The sequence below is a fragment of the Cnephaeus nilssonii genome, assembly GCF_951640355.1.
Source record: "Cnephaeus nilssonii genome assembly, chromosome: 16".
NCBI lineage: Eukaryota > Metazoa > Chordata > Mammalia > Chiroptera > Vespertilionidae > Cnephaeus > Cnephaeus nilssonii.
In genome coordinates, this window is record NC_137087.1 from 26,207,932 (window position 1) to 26,228,355 (window position 20,424).

Genomic DNA, 20,424 nt, shown 5'->3' on the forward strand with positions numbered 1-20,424 from the left:
GTTTGAGAAAAGATCCATGCTGCTGAAAGAAACAGTTGAAGACAGCCGATCTAGTCCAGCTCCCAGCATGAATCTCTCTGCAACAAGCAGTCAAGCAGCTTCTTCGCGGGCCCCTCCAGTAACATGGAGCTCACTACCCTTCCATATTTGGTCGTATGTTATGTGAAACAGAAATCTGCTTCCCTGACACTCCTACCCATTTGTCCCAGTTCTGCTTTCTAGAGACAGATGGGAATAGTTTAAAGTGATTACTCTACTAGGGCAGGGACTTCTTTGATTTTGTTCTTTGAGGTATCTCTGGAACAATTGCTGGAACACAGTGGGAGCTTAATGAGTGATGACTGAATAAATGGATGAGGACCTTCATGTATCTGTTGTAAGATTAACATATGACTTAAGCCTTAAAAAATGGACACATTTAAGGGCTCATGTAATGACACCCTCCCTGTCCCTCTTCAGTCTGTATCCTCTTTATCAAAGGAGTTCAGGGTAGAGTGGCAATATATTAAGGATCTATGGTTAAGAGGTAAGGAACTTTGGGACTTAACTTATTCTGCCTAATATTTCTGGGAGAAAAAAAAGCCATAACAGGCACTGCATAAAAGCAACTTGATAACCATGAAGAAAGCTACCAGCTTCTTGTCAGGGAATGAAGTATAACCCTGGCATGAGGGTCATACTTAGGTGTGCTCATCATCGGTGGCCACCATGTAGTAGGAGTTGAGAGGCACTGGAACATCCCACCAGCTCCCATGAAAGGGCCAGAAACTTCACCATTAAAGAATCATTCCTTTAGGTAAAGTACTTATCACTTTTTTAAAATGCAAACACTAGTCATATTGAGTTGCCAATACTTTGGAGTAAATTAGCTGATTGGATTGTTTTCTTTAAAGATAAGCGGCTCTAAAGATGTTGGATTCTGGAAGAAGAACTGGGCATCAGGGAGAGAAGGGGCAAAGGCAAGTGAGCTGGTGGGTGAAAAAAAGTGCATTTTGTTTTACTTGATACAGGTGCAGGCCATGAGCTTTCTGCTTTAGTAGAAAAGGCTATTTGGGGGAGGGCATTGGTCTGGCTCCATGGAAACCATTTGAAACTGCAGAAGAATCCCTCCCCCTCTCCAGCCTGACATTGTGAGTGTTCCACATGACTTCCGGGTAATGGGACCAGTGCACTCAAACTTTTTGGATGATGGGTACTGGATGCGTTCAAATGACTATCAGGCTGGTTGGTTAGGTGTTCAGGCTTGCTTGGGGCCATCCTCACACCACAGGAGGGAAAAACCAATCCCTGACAAGCCCAGGCTGATTATTAGCCGTGTGATGAAGTGTTACTTCCTGTGCAGGACATTCACGATTCTTGAGAAACTCTTTCCCAATCAGAGTTTTCTTCCTCTATGTGTGTGCTCCTCCCCTCCCCCAGTCCTCCATTTCCCCTGAATCACAGGCCTCACCCCAGAGAAAAGATTTGATTTGGGAGTGTGTGTACACAAAATGGGGGGGAGGCAGTTAGAAAAATGCAACTTACCTGCTCTACAAGAACTTGAATTACCCATACAGACATCTCTTCATAATTCTTGCAACCAAATAGTTTTTTTTTTTTCCTTTCCAGATAACGCAACTAATATCATTTCTCCATGCGGGGGTGTGTTTACTATTCTGAGATCACATTAACATTACTCATTTAACAATCTGCAATGTTTTGAAACCAACATGTCTCACCATATCTCCGAGTGGAATTTTTCTCTCTACTGATGTTTTGATTGATAAGGACCGTCCCTGAACATGACCTTTAAGATGCTCAATCTTTAGGGTGTGGGCTTGGGGTGCAAGGAGGTAAAGGCCACCCTATCAGCACACTTTATGGCAAGTTGGATGCTTGCTGAACTGGTGAAGGGCTCCCAAACTGAGCTGCCCAGATGGAGCATCTGAGCCTGAAACTGACATTGTCAAGAGTGGCTTCTTGGGTTTTCAATTCCGGTTGACTTGAAGGATAAGGAGGTGCTATGTTCTCTTACACATAGAACAAATGCCTATTTTATGGCAGGCCTTGTGTACAGGGGTGAGGGTAAAGACTAATAAGACACCATCCCCAACCTTAAGGAGTTTCAGTCTAGCAGAGAGACAGACATGTAAATAAGTGTGGTAGATACCTTACAGAGATATACTGTGGCACATCAGAGAAAGTAGTCAGCTCTCTAAGGAGGGGGGAGTGGTAATATTAGAGATGATTAAGAGATAATGCTTGGACTAGGCTTTTGTGAATAAATAGGCATTTGAAAGGGTGGGAATGAGAAGCAAATGCAAAATATATATACATATCCACATTTTCAAATACATAGAACAGCATGATGCTTTGGGGGGACATATAGAATTTTGATGGTCAGGGTATAAGTTGGGAAAGGGAAGAGTAGAGATGAAATATGGGAACCAGGTCAAAAAGCCTCTTGTAGGCTTTTTGCAAAGGGTTATTAGACATGTTAAAACCTCTGCAAAGTTTTTTTTTTAAATGTTTTTATTGATTTCAGAGAGAGGAAGGGAGAGGGAGAGAGAGATAGAAACATCAATGATGAGAGAGAGTCATTGATCGGCTCCTCCTGCATGCCCCCTACTGGGGATCTAACCTGCAACCTAGGCATGTGCCCTGACCAGAAATTGACTGAACTGTGACTTCCTGGTTCATGGGTTGATGCTCAACCACTGAACCACACTGGGCAGGCTGCAAAGGGGTTTTTATTCTACTACATAAACAAGCAAAGGGGAGCCACTGGCTAGACTTTAGGTAAGGTGGTGACTTAGATTTTCATTTTAGAAAGGTCACTGTGTATCAGAGAGGAAAATGGGTCTGAAGGTGGCAAGATAAGAGGCAGGAAAACTCTTTGGAGGCTATTAAAAATAATTCAAGAAAGATGTTCGAGTTGCACCTAAGCCAGTAAAAGTGTGAAAGGATCAGAGACATTTTTGAAACATAGAATTCCCACAATTTGGAGAACATGTAGTAGAGAGTGGGGTGGGGTTAGTAGTTAAAGGAAAATGGAAAATCTAAGATGACATCCAGGGTGTTGGTTTGAGTGGTTATAAGATGATGTGGGGAGAAGAGGGTGTAAGATAACTAATTCAGTTTTGTGCATGTTGAATTTGAGATGCCTGTGGGATACCCAAGTGGAGAGGCCCAACATGAACTTGGCTATTTGGGTTTATGCTCAAAAGATAGCTTAGAAATGAGAAGAAAAACATGCAAGCTGTTTATATGTAAGTGGTAGTTAAAGCCAAGGACAGGTGTTTGAACTCATCAACTGAAAGCAGTGGGCAAAGAAAGAGGGACCAGAAAGGGAAACTGTGAAGGAGAAGAAGGAAGGGAAGAAGGTTTTGAGAAGAAGAGGCCAGTCAACACATCAAATATTTCAGGGAAGCCAGCGTGGTGGGAGCTGGAAGCACCTAGTGGATAATTCAACTGGTGATCTTGAAAGAGAGCAGCTATAGTGGGGAGGTTGGTGTGGAGGTCAGATTAGTATAGTGGGAATATGTGGGCAGTGGGTAAAGAGTTGATAATGCATTTGAAAGGCTTGCCTGTGAAGAGGAGAGAGCTTCACTCAAATATTAAGAACTACTGATTTTGTCTGGAAGCTATTTCACAAGCAAACAGGCTAGGGCAGCTCGATGGGACAAGAATAGTTATATACTTTTAAACTATTGAGCACTTCCCTACTCTGTTCTAGGCCCTGAGCTGGATACTTTGGCATCATAGCTTTGAGTCTCTTTCTTTTATCTCATTCTTTTATTTTCTTCCATGTTTTTTGTTGCCATTCTCTGCCTCTCCCCCTTCAGATTCCATCTTTTTTTAACTGGCTCCTTGAGGGTATTTGGCATCTACATGTAATCTTAGAAGTGCAAGAGTTTCTCAAAATTTTTGAATAAGTGGGAGTAATAATAAACAACAATAAATGTTAAGCAATAATAAATAATGTCAGGAACTTCTAATAAACCATTTAAAAACCTTAGGCGAGAATGTGATCAGAATGGAAATGGGCATGTCAGGGTGAAGCAAATATGGAGGCCCAGGGTGGCGACCGTTTCCTGGGAGGTGGTAGCACCCAGGTTCCATCACAAAGAGTCTACCGGGGATACTCCACTATATTTTATTATACAACCTCTTCTAGTTGTCACTGTCATTGTTTAAATCTCCATCAAAAGAATTAAGTAGTTCCCCTTTGAAGAATTGGGAGCCTCAGACAACTGAAAATGCAGATGTGCCCATAATACAGGAGACATACCTTCCTGAGTGCAGAGGTGGCGAAATGAAAGAAGTAATGGGTGAAACAACTGTCATGGTTTCCAACTTCTCTAACGTGGAAGGAGTCATTAGGTTAGAATAAATAGCACACTCCCACTCACCCAGCAGAAGCCAGAATGACCCAGTGGGTAGATCAGGAGTAATAACAGCAGTTGTAAGTGTTTCCACATCGAGTTCTTTGTAGAGGTCAGATTTTGGTGAGGCCCTAGACAATTTGTGAAGTAGGGAAAGTTTAGTCCCTCCCAGCTCTTCTGGTATCCTCCTTCCCTCCTAGAGAACAGCTTCTATAGTATCTACTCAGACTAAGTACAAGGCACTGGACTAGGCATATTGAACATATTCACTCATTGGCATCTTGTAGCCACCCTCTGGGATAGGTACTATTATTATCCCCATTTTACAGATGAATAAACCGAGGTTTGGAGGATTAAGTAACTTTGATGAAGACACATTGCTAGTTGATCTAGATATGCCTGAATCTATGTCTGTGCTCTCAAAAACTTAGCAACAAGGCCAGGATACAATCTTTGAGTTTTGTCCTCAGTTGACTATTACTGCTCCTAAAGTTTTTTGGGGGCTTTAAAAGACTTTAAGAATCTCTAATATGATACAAGTCACTTCCTGCTTTGATACAGAATACATTCATGAAAACATTAAAAATCAAAGGGATGGATATCAAACAATAAACTTCAGAAAGTATTAGGTTTGGTTAAGGGGTGGGAGGACTCTCAGAGATTTAAAAAATAATTATAAAAATGCTAACTATACCTTGCCTTTTGGATGCTATACTTGACACTATACTCCCAGAATTTCATGGTGCTCTTTAATTTGTTATATATATATATATATATATATATATATATTTGAATAAATTGAACATCCAGTTGAGGTTAAAGATTGGCTAGTTTTAGCACATGTAATGAATTCTATTTTTGTCTTAATTAAATTAATTAGACCTCTCTGCTTATTTTCACTAATATCAGCACATTCCTAGTCTGTTTCCCACACATATTTTGTAAATGAATATTTGAATAATTGCCATTCTGTTACCAAGATGGTGCTCCTATCAAATTGAACAGTTGAGCAATTGCATTATAGAAAAACTCTCAGTGTCTTCTTGTCAGCTGATGAATGAGTATCTGAACTTAGTGTGTGGAAAACAATTTAATTTAGGGGTAGTAGTGTCTAAGCTATTGAAAGTGTGGGCTTGGTCAAACTTCCCCAGTGGCCCTTGAATAGCCTCTTTTCAGTGAAGGTGTTCAGCACACATTTACTAAGGACATATTAGGTGCTGGAAACTAGTGCAGGGGCTGAGGACAAAGAGACGTTGTAATGAGCCCTAAGGAGCTTCCTGACCAGTGGGGACATAAACAGATGAATAGAAAATCCCTTTACAGTGCAGTAAATGTATTGATACAAGGTGCTATGGGAACATATAAAACGACTCCCAAGAATTCAGAGGAGGCTTCCTAGAAGATTCCTGAAGGATAGGGAGGAATTAGCCAATTGTGGAAAAGGAACAACATGAGCAAAAATGTAGGCATGCAGCTTGGCCAGCGTGGCTCAGTGGTTGAGCATCAATCTGTGAACCAGGAGGTCACGGTTTGATTCCTGGTCAGGATACACGCCCAGGTTGTGGGCTTGATCCCCAGTGCGGGGCGTGCAGGAGGCAGCCTACCAATGATTCTCTCTCATCATTGATGTTTCTACCTCTCCCTCTACCTTCATCTCTGAAACCAATAAAAAAATATCTTTTTAAATGTAGATGTGCATTTGGGGCTGCAGTTGGAGAATTACAGAAGGACCGAGACATGCTAAATTCTGGATGAAAAATCTCACTTCACTGTATTTGGAACTGGACCTTGTGTACATGATTCCTCATTCATTATTTGTTACCAAAATACTGGAGTAATTCTGGGTTTTCCTGGAATATAACTAAAACCACCTTCATACTGCAATGATTGGCCAATCTTGGAAGCCTTTGAGTGAAGCCCTGATAAAATACAAACATAGAAAAAATACTGATATCTGGAAGAGCAATTAATTCCCAAGGTTCATAATGCATGAACTAAATTTCTAATTAGGTTTCAGGAAATGAAAAGAGGCTAACTTTTCCATAACTATAATCCTATCACAAGAGTGAGATTCCCCCAAGCTGGCCAGGCTCGATCTTTAGACAGATTCATCCTTCTAGAATCAGAGTGGAATATAGTAGTGCTGCTGTGAGCTCTAGAGGTATTTTACAAGAGGGTATCCATCATAGCCCTTTCCAAAACATATGGGCTATAGCTGCAACTGTGTAAAACCTCCGTCTAGAACAGCTTGCCTCTCTCCCAGGACCCCCTCAGCTGATCACCTCCTATTAATGTTCTCTGTCTCCCTGCTCATCACTCAACTTTTCTGGTTTTCCACAGCTTAGTTCCCCAAATGTCACTTCTTACCTTTTTATTTTTAACAGATTCATTAAGATATTACTTCTCATACTATACAATTCACCCAATTAGTTTACACTTCAATGGCTTTCAGTATATTTACAGAGTTGTACACCCATCACCATAATCAATTTCAGGACATGTTTACCACACCCAAAAGAAATCCCATACCCCTTAGGTATCACTCTTCAACATTCCATATCCCTCAGCCCTAGGAAACCACTAATCTACTTTCTATATCTGTATATTTGCCTATTCCAGACATGCTTACAAATGGAATCATACAATATATACCAGTATGTTGTCCTTTGTGCCTGGCTTCTTTCACTGCTTACCTTTTAGTTGATAACCTGTCACATGCTTTTTTCTTTTTAATCCTCATCCAAGGATATGTTTATTGATTTGGGAGATTTAAAAAAGGGGGTTGGGGAGGAAGAGAGAGAAACATCAATTGATTGCCTCCCATAGACACCCAGACTGGGGATGGAACCCACAATCTTTTGGTGAATGGGATAATGCTCCAACCAATGGAGCCACCTGGCCAGGGCCCTGTCACATGCTTTTTGACCTCAGAACCTTGTCTTTGCATACCACATGGGAATCTTTCTCTTGGCTTTATGCACCATGTTGTCTCAGCCCTGGCCAAGATCCTCTAAAAATCTTGAACAGCCACCTACTTAGCCTATCATTAAATCAGATGAACTACGCAATTTGGGGGCAAAGGAAGGACATGACAGGGGCATATAAAGTGGAATTGGACAAGTCCCTCCTAGATGGTCCCAATTTCTCTTTCTCACTAGTTGACTTTCTACTGCTATTACCCAGGATGTGGGGTGGTGAGGTTAGAGAGTAGGGAAAAATGTCCTCTAAAGTGATTACCTTGAAGGTGGCAGCATTTTTTCCCCCTTTTATTTAGTTCAGCTATTTCTCTCCCATTGGTGTCTGGCATAGTCCAAGTTCAACGGACCGGTAGAAGCATACGTGCCTGACTATTCTGGTAGCTGCATGGTTAACTCAGGGATTAGCCTTGGTCTGTGACCAACCCTTTCTCTCGGCACATAAGAGAATCAAGATAAAAACTTGAAAAAGTGGCCTCTGCCCCTTCAACCATGAAGAGATTGCATGTACCTCTGTGGTAGCAAAATAGCTTATATTACAGATCACAACAATTTACTGGGCAGCACTCATTTCAATGAGTTTCTTTGGGGAGCATCATTTTAATAAGACTCATGAATCCTCTTTACATATTTCTCTGCAAAACTGTGGTAAATGCTTTGTCATCACAAAGGGCCTATCTTGCTTGTAGGAGGAGAAACAACTTTATTTTGGCGTCACATTATTTCTTTTAAAGAAGGCATTGACTATAGAGGTTGTAACCCAAATGGTGATGCAGATTACCTTGAAATCTTTCAACTTCCCTGCTTACTTCAGTTGGCCAGGAAATACAGCAGTGACTAGACGTGAGGGACCTTATGATGAGACTGTGAATTTAGACACCCCCAGTTTTGGGTATGCGTAAAGAGGAAACTAAGAGGAGGAACTGTTCATTAGTACCCATCCTCACCCACGCATCTATAATTACCAACAACAGTTGCAGCGCAACCCCAAAAACATAAACATGGTGAGTTGGCTGAAGCCCAGGCTCTATTAATAGCTCCCATGAACCTACTAATAGCCTTAACCCCCTCCCTGAAACAGACCCCAAATTGGGAACAGGGGGCGAAGGGCAGTCTCAGTTGTGAGATGAAGTAACGACTCTGCATCTCCAGTTCAACGTGGTCCATGTGTGAAAGACCATCAAGAACATCCAGCTGTTCTGAGAGAGGCATATCTCAACATAAACATTTTCCTGGGCAGGCCAGACAAGAATACAGAGCCTTGGAAATTATAGGGTTTAACTGAGAGGTATGACAGAGGGACGTCATCATTGCTTGAATGTTTGACCTGAACTGTGTTTGTTCAGGCAAGACAGGAAGTGGTCGAGAAGTGTGACACAGTGGAAAGATCAGGGGCTGGGGCATCAGACAGCTCCACATTTAGCTGGGTGGCCTTGAACAAGTTTTCTAATCTCTGAACCTCAGTTTTCCCCTCTGTAATATGGGAATACTAAAAATATCTACCTCAGAGGGGGCTGTTAGAATCATATATGGCGTATAGATCCTCAAGATGGGACCTTTTATGAGCATAAGTATTAATAATGCATTATTATAAATTGGAATTTCTGAAAGATGTAGCTGCTATAATTCACAGTGGGTAATTCTGTCATGTTTTTGAGATGCAGCATATTATTTTTAAAAAAAGCTTTAGAGAATTGAAAGATATTTTTTAGAGATTCTTTTCCTGTATAGCTCCTACAAAGTTATTTTGAAAGTTGAAAATATATTTATGTATTTTCAATACTCAAAAATCATGTCTATTTATATAGCATAATTGAAAATTCAATTTCTTATACATTTTTAGTAAGGAGCAGCTCACTCTATGGGATTGGCAAATGACATTATACCTATTTTAATGTTCAAGACAAAACAGAAATTATATATCTTGGTAAAGTTGTATTTAATCTTAAAGTGGATCAGAGAGGTCATTGAACTCCCCACCCCCTATAATCTACAAGATCCCTGAGACATGGCCATCCATCTCCTGCTTAAACCCTTCAAGAACTAAGGATCCATTCCATTGGTGGGAGGGCACTGAAATAGTTAAGTTCTTCCTTCTGTTCAGCTCAATCTCATCTCTTTTTTCTCCCCAATTATAAGGAACATTTATTTAGAAAACCACAGAGGTAGACCAAGTAATTCGTAGGAGAAATGGGCTTGGGAAAAAAGTTGTAGAGCTAAAGGAAGGGCCCTTAGAGCTTGGGAGCGAGGAGGGTAATGGTAATGCGCCTGGTGTAGGGCGGCGGGCGGGGGGGGGGGGGGGGCGATATGGGGGAGGGGGGATGAAGAGGGGGGAAGGGAAAGGCGCAGGCAGGCAGGCATGCTCCCTTCAGCCTCATCTCTTTCACTCTCACTTATTGGTCCTGCTTATCCTTTGGGGGTGGAGGGGTGGAAGCTGAACAAACTCCTTCCTCTACATGATGGCCCCTCAAACTTCAGAAGAATGAGACCAGGGCTCTCCGTCTTCCTCTCCAGGCAAACATTCTTAGCTGTCTCAGGACATAGCCACCGGAAAACAACAGATCTCTTGCTCAGTTCAATTCCTTTCTTTCGTTTGGTTATTTTTATGTTTTTGAACATTACTAGTCACTCCTGTTCTTTCCATTCTTCCAGGCTGCCTTTGATTCTCTAGATGTGGACCTACTCCCAGTGTGTAAACTGTATTTCCCCCTCTGTCCCTCAACTACTCTGGGCCACTCCTGTTCCCCAAGTGTGTGGACGAATGTCAGGAATACACATCTCACTTGGCTTTTATAGTAATCCAGGCTAAGAGTGGTTTGGAGTTAAATCTGAAGGAAGGAAAAATCAGGTAGGGCATCCCAAAATAAAAAAGTTTTTATTAAACTAGCTCTGGGTTTCCAGGTGAGCATTAGATGATGCTCCATGTGCCCTTGAGGGCATCATACACATTTGTATGTGAACATATGGAAAACCTCTAGCCACCAAGTCCTCTACTGCAGTCAGTACACCAGGACCAAATTGATATTTACTTTATAATAGCTCTTCTAAGATGATCCTGTATTCGATGACAGTCACAGTCATAACAGCAATAATAACAACATCAGCAATGACACTCATGACGTACTGAGAGCTTGCGTCCTCTTAGGCACCGTTCTGAAAAAACACACTATCTTTTTGATACAAAAAGTTAGAGGTTATTATCCCAATTTACAGATGAGGAAAACCAAGTCTCTGAATGTGGAAGTAACCTTGCGTAGGGTCCCAGAGTGAACAATTGGTTGCAGTCACTGTGAAGATCTGAGCCATGCTGTCTAATCCTAAAGTCCAAGCAGCTGGATTCCATGCAGCTGCTTTTCAGTTGTTTGAAGTCAGGTTGGCTCAGACAGGAAGAGCCGGAGGAATACTACAAGGATTCACTGAAGCAGGGACTCAAAGAGTGTGTCATTACCGCACTCAGCTGGAATCTAGACAAAGGCGCCAGGGTCAGAGGCTGGGAGGCCCTCAAGAGAGCACAGGAGAGTCCCTGATGCAGATATGAGGGACACAGCCCAAGACGTCAAATCCAGAGACGTTTCAGTGGGGAAAGTACCAAAGGAAGGGATTTTTCTCTTTCCTGGAACATAGGCTTACACACACCCATAGTTGAGCTCCATTGTCAATGTCAGCATATACACTCAAGGCATCCATTCACAGACCATGGAGGGGTCAATTGCAATTCCTTCTTTCGTGATCTTTAAAGTCTCACTTTCCAGCTTAGCTTGTACCTGAGTGCCACAATGCTGTGATTTTGCAAATTGGCCTCAAAACGACATTTTGTGAATTAAAACATACTTAAAATGAACTAGGATAGCCAGGTCCTTAGTAATATTAATTATAATAATACATAATCCTCTCTAATAAAATGGTAATATGCAAATTAACCATCACTCTGCTACATAAGCCACGCCCACCAGCCAAACCACGCCCACCAGCCAATCAGGGCAAGTTTGCAAATTAACTTCAATCCAAGATGGCTACAGCCACAGTGAGCAAGGTTTCCCAGGTAACAGAGGAAGCCAAGCTTTCCATAGCCGTTGCAGGCCTAAGCCTCCACTCAAGCTACAAAGTTTCAATTATAGAAGGTAAACAAATTCAAACAAATGGCGGCAGAATGGAGCTTGAGAGAGCAGGCCACGGTTGCCGGCGGCAACAGGGGAAGCAAAGCTTTCTGCACACCCTGGCCGGGCTCACCCGCTTAAGGCTACAAAGTTTCAATTGTAGAAGGTGAATTAACTGCCACAGAAATGGCTGCCGGAGGCCCAGGCTTGGCTCCGCTCCAGGCTACAAAGTTTCAATTGTAGAAGGAAAATAAATTCCAAATACCAGGGCCTCCCCTTGGGTTGCCAGGGGGCATGGCCCGCCTGCAAACTGCCACAGGCCCCTTGCTCAGGCTGCCCCACACCCCAAGGGAACCCCCACCCTTATCTGTGACCCCCTTCAGGGCAAACCAGCTGGCCCCCACCCGTGCACCAGGCCTCTATCCTATCTCATAAAAGAGTAATATACAGATTGATCATCACTGCAACACACAATATAGCTGTCCCCATGGGACACAAGATGGCCACCACAAGATGGCCAGCAGGAGAGGGCAGTTGGGAGGCACCCGGCCTGCAAGGGAGGGCAGTTGAGAGGGACCAGGCCTGCAAGGGAGGGCAGTTGAGAGGGACCAGGCTTGCAATGGAGAGCAGTTGGAGGTGATCAACCCTGCAGGAGAGGGCAGTTAGGGGTGACCAGGCTGGCAGAGGAGGGAAGTTAGGGGCAAACAGGCTGGCAGGGGACCAGTTAAGCATCAACCAGGCTGGCAGCAGAGTGGTTAGGGGGTGATCAGGCTGGCAGGCAGAAGCGGTTAGGGGCAATCAGGAAGGCAGGCAGGCAAGAAGTTGGGAGCCAGCAGTCCTGGATTGTGAGAGGGATGTCCGACTGCCCGTTTAGGCCTGATCCCACCAGGATCGGGCCTAAACGGGCAATCGGACATCCCTCCAGCAGTCCCAGATTGGAGAGGGTACAGGCTGGGCTGAGGGACAACCCCCTGCCGTGCACGAATTTCGTGCACCGGGCTTCTAGTATTAAATAATAAACCATTGTTAATTATTCTATAAAGTGACACATTACTGAGAAATCATCCCCAAATTCCTTTTGAGGGGTTGTTCACATCCCATAGATTTTAATATCTAGCTCAAACATAGTAAAAATAATATACAAGCAAAGAGGTATAGGAATTCCTATGACAATCATTTATATTTATGATGTCTTTTCTATTTTCAGTCCCTCTCACATATATTCTCTTTTCTGATATAAATTAAGTAGTTCAAGTTAATACAGGTAGAGTGTTTTGCGTTTTATGAAATTGTTCCTTATCACCACCCCCCTATTAACAAAGGAGGAAAAATGAGGCTCAGTGAAGTAAATTAGCCAAGGTTACCTGCCTAGAAAGGGTGAAGTCAAGATTTTAATCCATGTTGTTTTAAAACGAGCACATCATGGAAACTCTAAAAGCGTAAACAATGGATGATTTTTGAACTATTTTGCAGGCAAAGGTAATTGACATTTAATGATATGTCTCTTAGCAAACCACGGGAGTTTCCTGGAGTTTATTTGACTTTCAGCAAGATTGACCCCCTGGACCAGGCTCACTAACACTAAACTCAGAGGCTATTTTGTGACAGCACATTTGCTCTTTCTGCGTAGAGACAGAGAGGAGATGACTAATGGGCATGTCATCAACCAGAAACGGACAGAAAATTCTTGCCCTTTCCCTGATGCTGAGTTGACCAATGCAACCAATCCCTAGAAGGGCAAGCCCAAGCCCTAGTTCACAACCACAAAGGAGGCGGCAATGTGAATTACAGATGCTTTCTCTTAAAACCTCTCACACCCGGGTGTTGTGCTATTCTAAAGAATGCATACTTTTCTGTGCAACTAGAAAAAAGCATTCCTTGCTCTTTCAGCAACAGAAGTTGGCACATTTAAGCCTGATTTTTGTTTCCCCCCTCTCTCTCGATTTATCTATTGTATATTCTTTGTTTGCATATATATTCATTTATGGGAGTACAAACACAATAAACACCACAAAGACTAATTTCCCTTAAAAACAAAACAAAGCAAAACTACAACTTTTCCTTTAAAAAAACAAACACAAAATTTCACCGTGATAACTCATCACCAGTTTCATTTTGGTAATTTTCAGCAGGCGTGAGTATGCATAGGTGATGTTTCTGTAGATATAAGGTGGGGGTCCACTCTTGTGTTTCACTTAAGTATCAGAATGAAAATAATTCTCATGCTTTGAACAAACTTGCTAATACCTTTTCACTGATCTTTAAAGTGTAACAATGATGTGGGACAATTGTAGCTTGTGTTAATATAGGAGTTAAGGTCACAAAGATAAGAGCCAGGGACAATAAAAGATCTAACTGGGTGAGATTGCTCACTTCCCTAGGACAGGTGGTTCGCCAAGGTCCACATCAACAGATTACAGCTCAGGGTCATTCACACATGGAAGGTCCTACATATGTCAAGAGCACAGTCAACAATCAACACACAAACCCTTCTTTGTGTCAGGCACAGTGATGACCAGGCATAGACAATACTTCCATATGGAAGACATGTTTTTCTGTTCTCAAGAAATTCAGAATCTAAAGGTGAAGACAGATGGTCAATCTAAACATTTCAATTCAATAGAGAATAAAAGACTATGGAGAGAACTACAGGCCTTTAGAGAAGGGAGCAGTGACCTCAGAGACCAGGAAGTCTCCTAGAGAAGCATGTGTTTGGGGGAGTTGATTTGAATACAGGCATGCTTGCTCTGCTAGAGATATTTCCCTAATCAATGCTTCTCTTCATCTCCTCCCTCTTCTGTCACCTTCCTGTTTGTCTCTCCTCCTCACCCCTCTCCCCATGGCTCCCCATTCTTTGCTGGGGAAAGATCGTTTTACTTCGCAAACTAGTGGAAAATAGCTGTCTAACCATTGTTATGGCCTGCTTAGAATGCTTTCTTTCCCTGGCTGCAACTCTCTCTGGAGGCCCATTAAGTTGCTGTTTTTGTTGTTGCTGTTTTTAAAGCCTTCTTCCTCCAGATCCGGTTGGCTTCAAGCTGTTTTTAAAGCAAAGATACAGAGAATGTTGACACAGTGCTTAAGGAAGCCAAGTGGTGAAGCTGCCCACTGTAAGATGAATGTGAAACTGCTACAGGTCAGATCCGTGTATCATTGATTGTGCTTCCAAAGGTTCAAATTACTGTTCTTTCCCTTTGAGCCTTTCCACCTCCAGAGGTCAGAGAAGAGGAACTTTTAATATGCTCTTCTCTGACTTGAGCGCTGGAGGGATTCACCAGCTATAGTCAAGATATACGACCTCCAGTCAGGACACAACTGTCCTGAAGGCAACCAGGTGTCCCCTCGGTCTCCTGCAGGGCAGCGGGAACGTCACCTAGATGTCTGCTAAAGCAGCAAACCCTGGTGAGTTGAGTATAGAAATGCTTGATTGGCTCCTGTTCTAGCCCCCAATCATTATCAGGCTCACCTCCCAGTGCCCAAGGTCCATTAACACCCCATGTGAACTGCTGCTTCAAGTTCCTCCATTCAAGTTAAATCTTTCCCGATGGCTTTGTCCTTGATGAATAAGCAAGTTTCTTTTCATAGATAACCCATTTTTGCTGAGAGGTACCTATCTTCAAGAGAAAGGGAGCCAAATGGTGGCTCCGCAAATATTGCTACATGCACTCTGCCCATTGTCCCACCCCACACTCCCTTCACGACTCTCAGCCTGCTCCTGAGCTATTGGGACCCTGAATGTTAAATTCACAAATGGAAAGGTACTGCTGTCTTGATAGCGTGCCTGGTTTCAGCTACTTCCAAATAACTCCCTGCCAGCCCACTGCCTGGGGCTGTTAGCCATTAGAGCTTTGGATAGAAAAAGTCACAGGCAAGATCGAATGGCAATGGCTCCACGTGTGCCCTGGGCGTTGTTCTCTTCTCACTCTGGGACCATTTCCTGCAGCCACTCCCATGTTCTGCATGTGCAAATGGGATGTGTGTGTGTGTGTGTGTGTGGGGGGGGTGTGGGAATGTGTCTCCATCATTTTACAGTGTTATGAGTTCTTTATGTGTGTTTTGAGGACCCATTTGAGTCCCGGCCCATGTATCACTTAAGAGAGACTCCCCAAATACTTGCCACCTAGCAGGTCAATTTTGCATACTTATTGAACTATTTGAAATTGCACCTTTTTTTTTGGCTAGTGAGTCCTACTGCTATCCAGATGTAACTCAGTGCACAGATAAAATAGAAGTTTAACACATGTTTAGTGGGAGAGAAAAAAGGGGGTGGAGGGAAAGAGAGAAATAATTCTGCAAGATAGGCAGTGATATCTTGATGTAAAAGACAAGGTAACAAGATAACTGACACATGGAAAATGTAATTCACTGGCAATGTAGCAAAGAGACTGTGAAATCAGATAGACCCGGGGGATTTCCTGGCTCTGTCACTTTCTAGTTAGATGATATTGGTCAAGTTGCTTAATTGCTCTCAGCCTGTTTCCTCATCTATAAAATCCATCCCATATGACTATGTAGATTATACAAGACTAGAGGCCCGGTGCATAAAAATTCATGCACTGGAGGGAGGGGTCCCTCAACCTGGCCTGCCCCCTCTCACAGTCTAGGAGCCCTCAGGGGTCGGAGGCAACCCGGAGATCAGGGAAGGCGACACCCCCATTACATCTCTGCTGCTGCCACTGCCGGCAGCACAAGCCTTGGCCGGCCCTGGGAGGCTGGGCAGCTGCCATCTGAGGCTTTCCTGCACCTTGGGCATCAGCTGGGCAGCCACCATCCAAGGCTTGCCTGCGCCTTGGGCGTTGGCTGGGCAGCCGCCATCCAAGGCTTGCCTGTGCTTCGGGCCAGCCCTGGGTGGCTGGGGGCTAAGGGGACTGGGTGACTCCGGAGGCAGGTGCGCAGAATGGCCGGACCCACCTGGGGGTACGCCTGACGCCCCGGTTGGGCTGAGGGGACTGGGCGCCGCTATCTTGTGGCTGTGGGCGCCGCCATCTTTGTGTGGCTGTCTTGCTAGCATGCCTGGTTTGCTAGCGTGATGGTCAATTAGCATATTCCCTCTTTATTAGATAGGATAATGCATGCAGGGTACACATCTCTAACTGTGTAGCTCAATACATATTATCGACCGTTATTATTAGAGAAGTTGGCATTATGAGTGTGCACTGGAACCATGGCCGTGTGTGTGGCCATCCCTGTTCTTCCTCTCAGAGTCCAGTTCTAGGAAGCGATGCGTCACTGCCTGCTGAATCACTCCTGACAGGGATCTGGCCCTGAACAACATGTGCTCCCAGCTCTCTGGTTGCCCCAGTCTTGCCTCCCCAAGCTCAGGAGGTAGCTGAGGAAGTCCATGGGCCTTGCTACCAGGATTGCTCAAGAGGGACCAGCCGGTACCACGGGGCTGCTCCACACCAGCCCAGTGGGACCTCTGCCTGGGGAATGGCGTGAGGCGGAGGGTAAGGGACTGTGTACAACCTAGTGCTTGGAAAGGGAAAATGGGAAACCAACAGAACCACTCCCCACCTAAACCACACATCCACTCATTTTCCGAGTGACCACCTACAGCAGCCATGGCCGTCTAAGGATTTCCAAGGATGCAGAGAAAGGCAGTCAGTGACCCAGGGCACAGGTGGATGCTTGAGGGAAACTAAATGAAGAGCATCTCTCAACCCAGAAAGATGATGATTTATATGCTCCCCCTCACCCCCCCCCAAAAAAAAAAAAAGAAGAAGAAGAAGGAGAAGGAAAGAAGAATTGGGAACACAACCCCAAACACAGGCCACACTGCCAAATGGCGGAGTCTTAAGGTTAAGGGAAACCATTTAAACATATAGCACTTAGTTAAAGAAAAGATAAGGAAATGCCAAATTATGAAATGAGTAAGAGAGAAACAATCGGTTGTTTTTTAAATGCCACCGTTATCATTTGTACTCTGCCTATTTCCAAAGAAAGGATAAAGTTGCAGTTCAAAATGAAAACTACTTTGGGAAAAGCAAATTGAGGTACTTTTTTCCAGACTGTCCTGAAGTGTGAAGGCATTTTAGTCCTCGGAGCACCCCCCCCCCCCCCCCCCCGAGGGTGCAGGTCTCACATCCATAGATTCATGAAGCTGAAACAAAACATGGTAAGTACTTCTTCCAGCCTCAGATTCAAACAAGGAAACTGAAGCCCAGGGAAGGGAAGGAAGATTCTAAAGAGCGCAGTCAGTCAGTGTATCCATCAGCGTCCAACCAGGAGAAGAGACACCACACAGAGCAAACGGGCATTTCATGCAAGAAATTAATTGCACAGGTGATGGGGATGCAGGAAAGCCATCAGGGGCCAGCGAGGCAACCCACTATTTCCAACAGCAGAGCCAATGACTTTCCAGCTGGAGGCAAAGGAGGAGGAGGCAGAACTGAGGGAGCCCAGGGGCTACCCTCCTGGCAGAAGTTGAAAGCCTTGTCCTGAGAGCTGGAAACACCAAGTCTATGGATGGCAGTCTGGCATGCTGCCTGAGGCCAAGAGGAAGGAGGAGAAATACCCTTACCTTTCCCCTTACTTCTGCCCTTCAATCACTTTTCAATACCTCCTCTTGGTCAAATCAGCAGGAAGCCAGGAGACACAATGGGAGTGGGGAAGTGACAGAGCAGAGCGCAAGGTGGGGCGGGGAGGGGAGAGTAAGAAGGATGCTGAGGACTCAGGCCTGGGACCACGCCATGCATCATTAGATAACCTTTTCCCGGGCTCTCCTCCGGACAATGCTAATTGTCCCGGTGGAGCACACTAACTTTGGGGAGCAACTATCAGAGCTGCTTCTCAAGTGCTAAGTATGAGGGCTGTGTCATCTTTTGCCAATGAATGCATTCCCAATGAGTTTCCCTACCAGGGAATGGCTCACACATAATGGAACCCTATTATTATCTTCCCGAATGACAAATATGTTTTAATGTTCTTGTTTGGATTTCCATGTATTGAATTGGTTTTCTTTTTCTTTATAAGGGGGCCTTTCTGGAAATAGAGGCATCCTATATTCTCAAATTTAGATTGGAAGCATAGCCAAGAGGTAGTTTGTGGAGGTAAGGACTTTAGCCCCTTAAAGTAGCCATCAGCTCCCCTCAGCTATCCCAAATAGACACACAATCAAAGTAAAACCCACGCATCTGCTGTGCATCTGCAGCTTCAAGACAGGTGTCTAATCTCTACCTTGCAAATAGATTACAGCCCCTTAGACTAGGAACTCCACTGGCCAAGAGGCAAGGTAAATTTCAGAATGTTGGCTAACCCACTCACCAGGCACTAACTAACCCAAAGGCTGCAGAGACCTCCTGTATGGCAGGAGTTAACTCTTTCAGTGCTGCATTTTCAAGGCAGTAGTGGGAGCACTGGGCATGGATGGGACTGCGGCAATTTGCCAACTGATTCAGAAGTATCTTGATCTTTTGAGAACCATGATGGTTGTCCTCGCACATACTGGCTGAGTATCAATATTGCCACTGAGGCTCCTGAAAAGGGGTGCTCACTGACAGAATGGAAAGTCCTTTCGGGTATCCCAGGAATAGGGTCCTAGCTGCTGGTTCTGGTTGCCTGGATACCTGCTTTCTCCCCAGGGACATTGCCAACTCCAGGGCAGGATATCTGTAACTTGTGCTCAGGACTTGGCCCCCCGCACCGTGCCGGGTACACAGGTGAGAAAACGGAGTGCGCATTGAATGGATGAAAGCCTGAGAAGCTCTCCCCTCCTCGTGGCCAAGCTTTTCTTTTTTCTTTTTCCAGAATCTTCCAAAAAAATTTAAAAAAGCAGAACCTTTGCCCAGACAGGGTAAGTGTGTCACAGAGTTCTGCTTTCACTGTGTGTTAAGTGGAAATGATTAGGCAAGCGAGTAGTAAATGATTCCTCTCTGTGTTTCCTTGGTATTGGGAGGCCCTGCCTGGGACCTCTTCACACTCAGGCCGACAGTGAAATGATTGGCGCTGATAACCCCAAGAGGCCTCCCTTATCTGTCATCATGGTTTATCCACACAGAATGTTGCTGAAGGGACCACTTCCTGGATACATACGTAGGTGTGAAGATGTTGGTGTGGAAATGTGTGTGTGTGTGTGTGTGTATGTATATCTGTGTGTCCAAGACTGACTTGAAGAAATTAGTGTTTGATGAAGTGGTGGTTCTTGTTTTAAGTCCTGGTGGCTAACACAGTCTTGCCATTGGACTGTGAGGTCTGGACTGGGTTTGTGAAGTATATGATTGTATAACGACTAAGCTGTACACCTGAAACTTACACAAATAACATTGAATGTAAACTGTAAATGAAAAAAAAAAAAGAGAGAGGTACTGCCCCTGACTATGACTACTGTCTTCACCACCACTGACATTTACTGAGCCCTGACTCTGTGCTGGAGTCAGCATTGAACATCCTCAAATATAGTAGCTCTGAGAGATCTCAAACTCCCCATTCTACAGGTGAGCAAACTGAGCAAATGTTCTCAGCTCTCCCAGGAGTATGCTGAGGGAACCTAGCTGCCCAGCTAGCCTGGTTGGAATAGGAGATAAGGGAAAGCATTTTGATCTGTTGAGCTTTAAACGGGAAGTTGGGAGATCTGTCAGATTCCCAAACCTGGCTGCATGTTTTAGAACCTCTGGGAAGCTTTCTAAAAAGACTAGTGTTGGAGCCTCTCCCCAGATCAATCAAATCAGATTTGTTAAGGTTGCAGCCTGGCATCGTTTTTGTTGTGTTTTTAACTCTCCATGTGATTCTGACAAGTAGCCAGGCAGGGAACCACTGCCTTAGACTCTAGTTTTGACCTTATCTGTTGGGCAGGTCATTTACCTTGAGTTGCCTTAACTGCAGAAGGGATTTCCTGGTGGCAGCAGATCATCTCAAACCCTAACAACCCCACATTCACAGGAAAAATGAAAGTCAACGCAAGAATGACAGACCTTTTAGTCCAAGTTACCTATTAATTCAACATTTGCTCCTCTTTTCATCAAACCTAAGTTTATAACCTGAGCTGGTCTATTC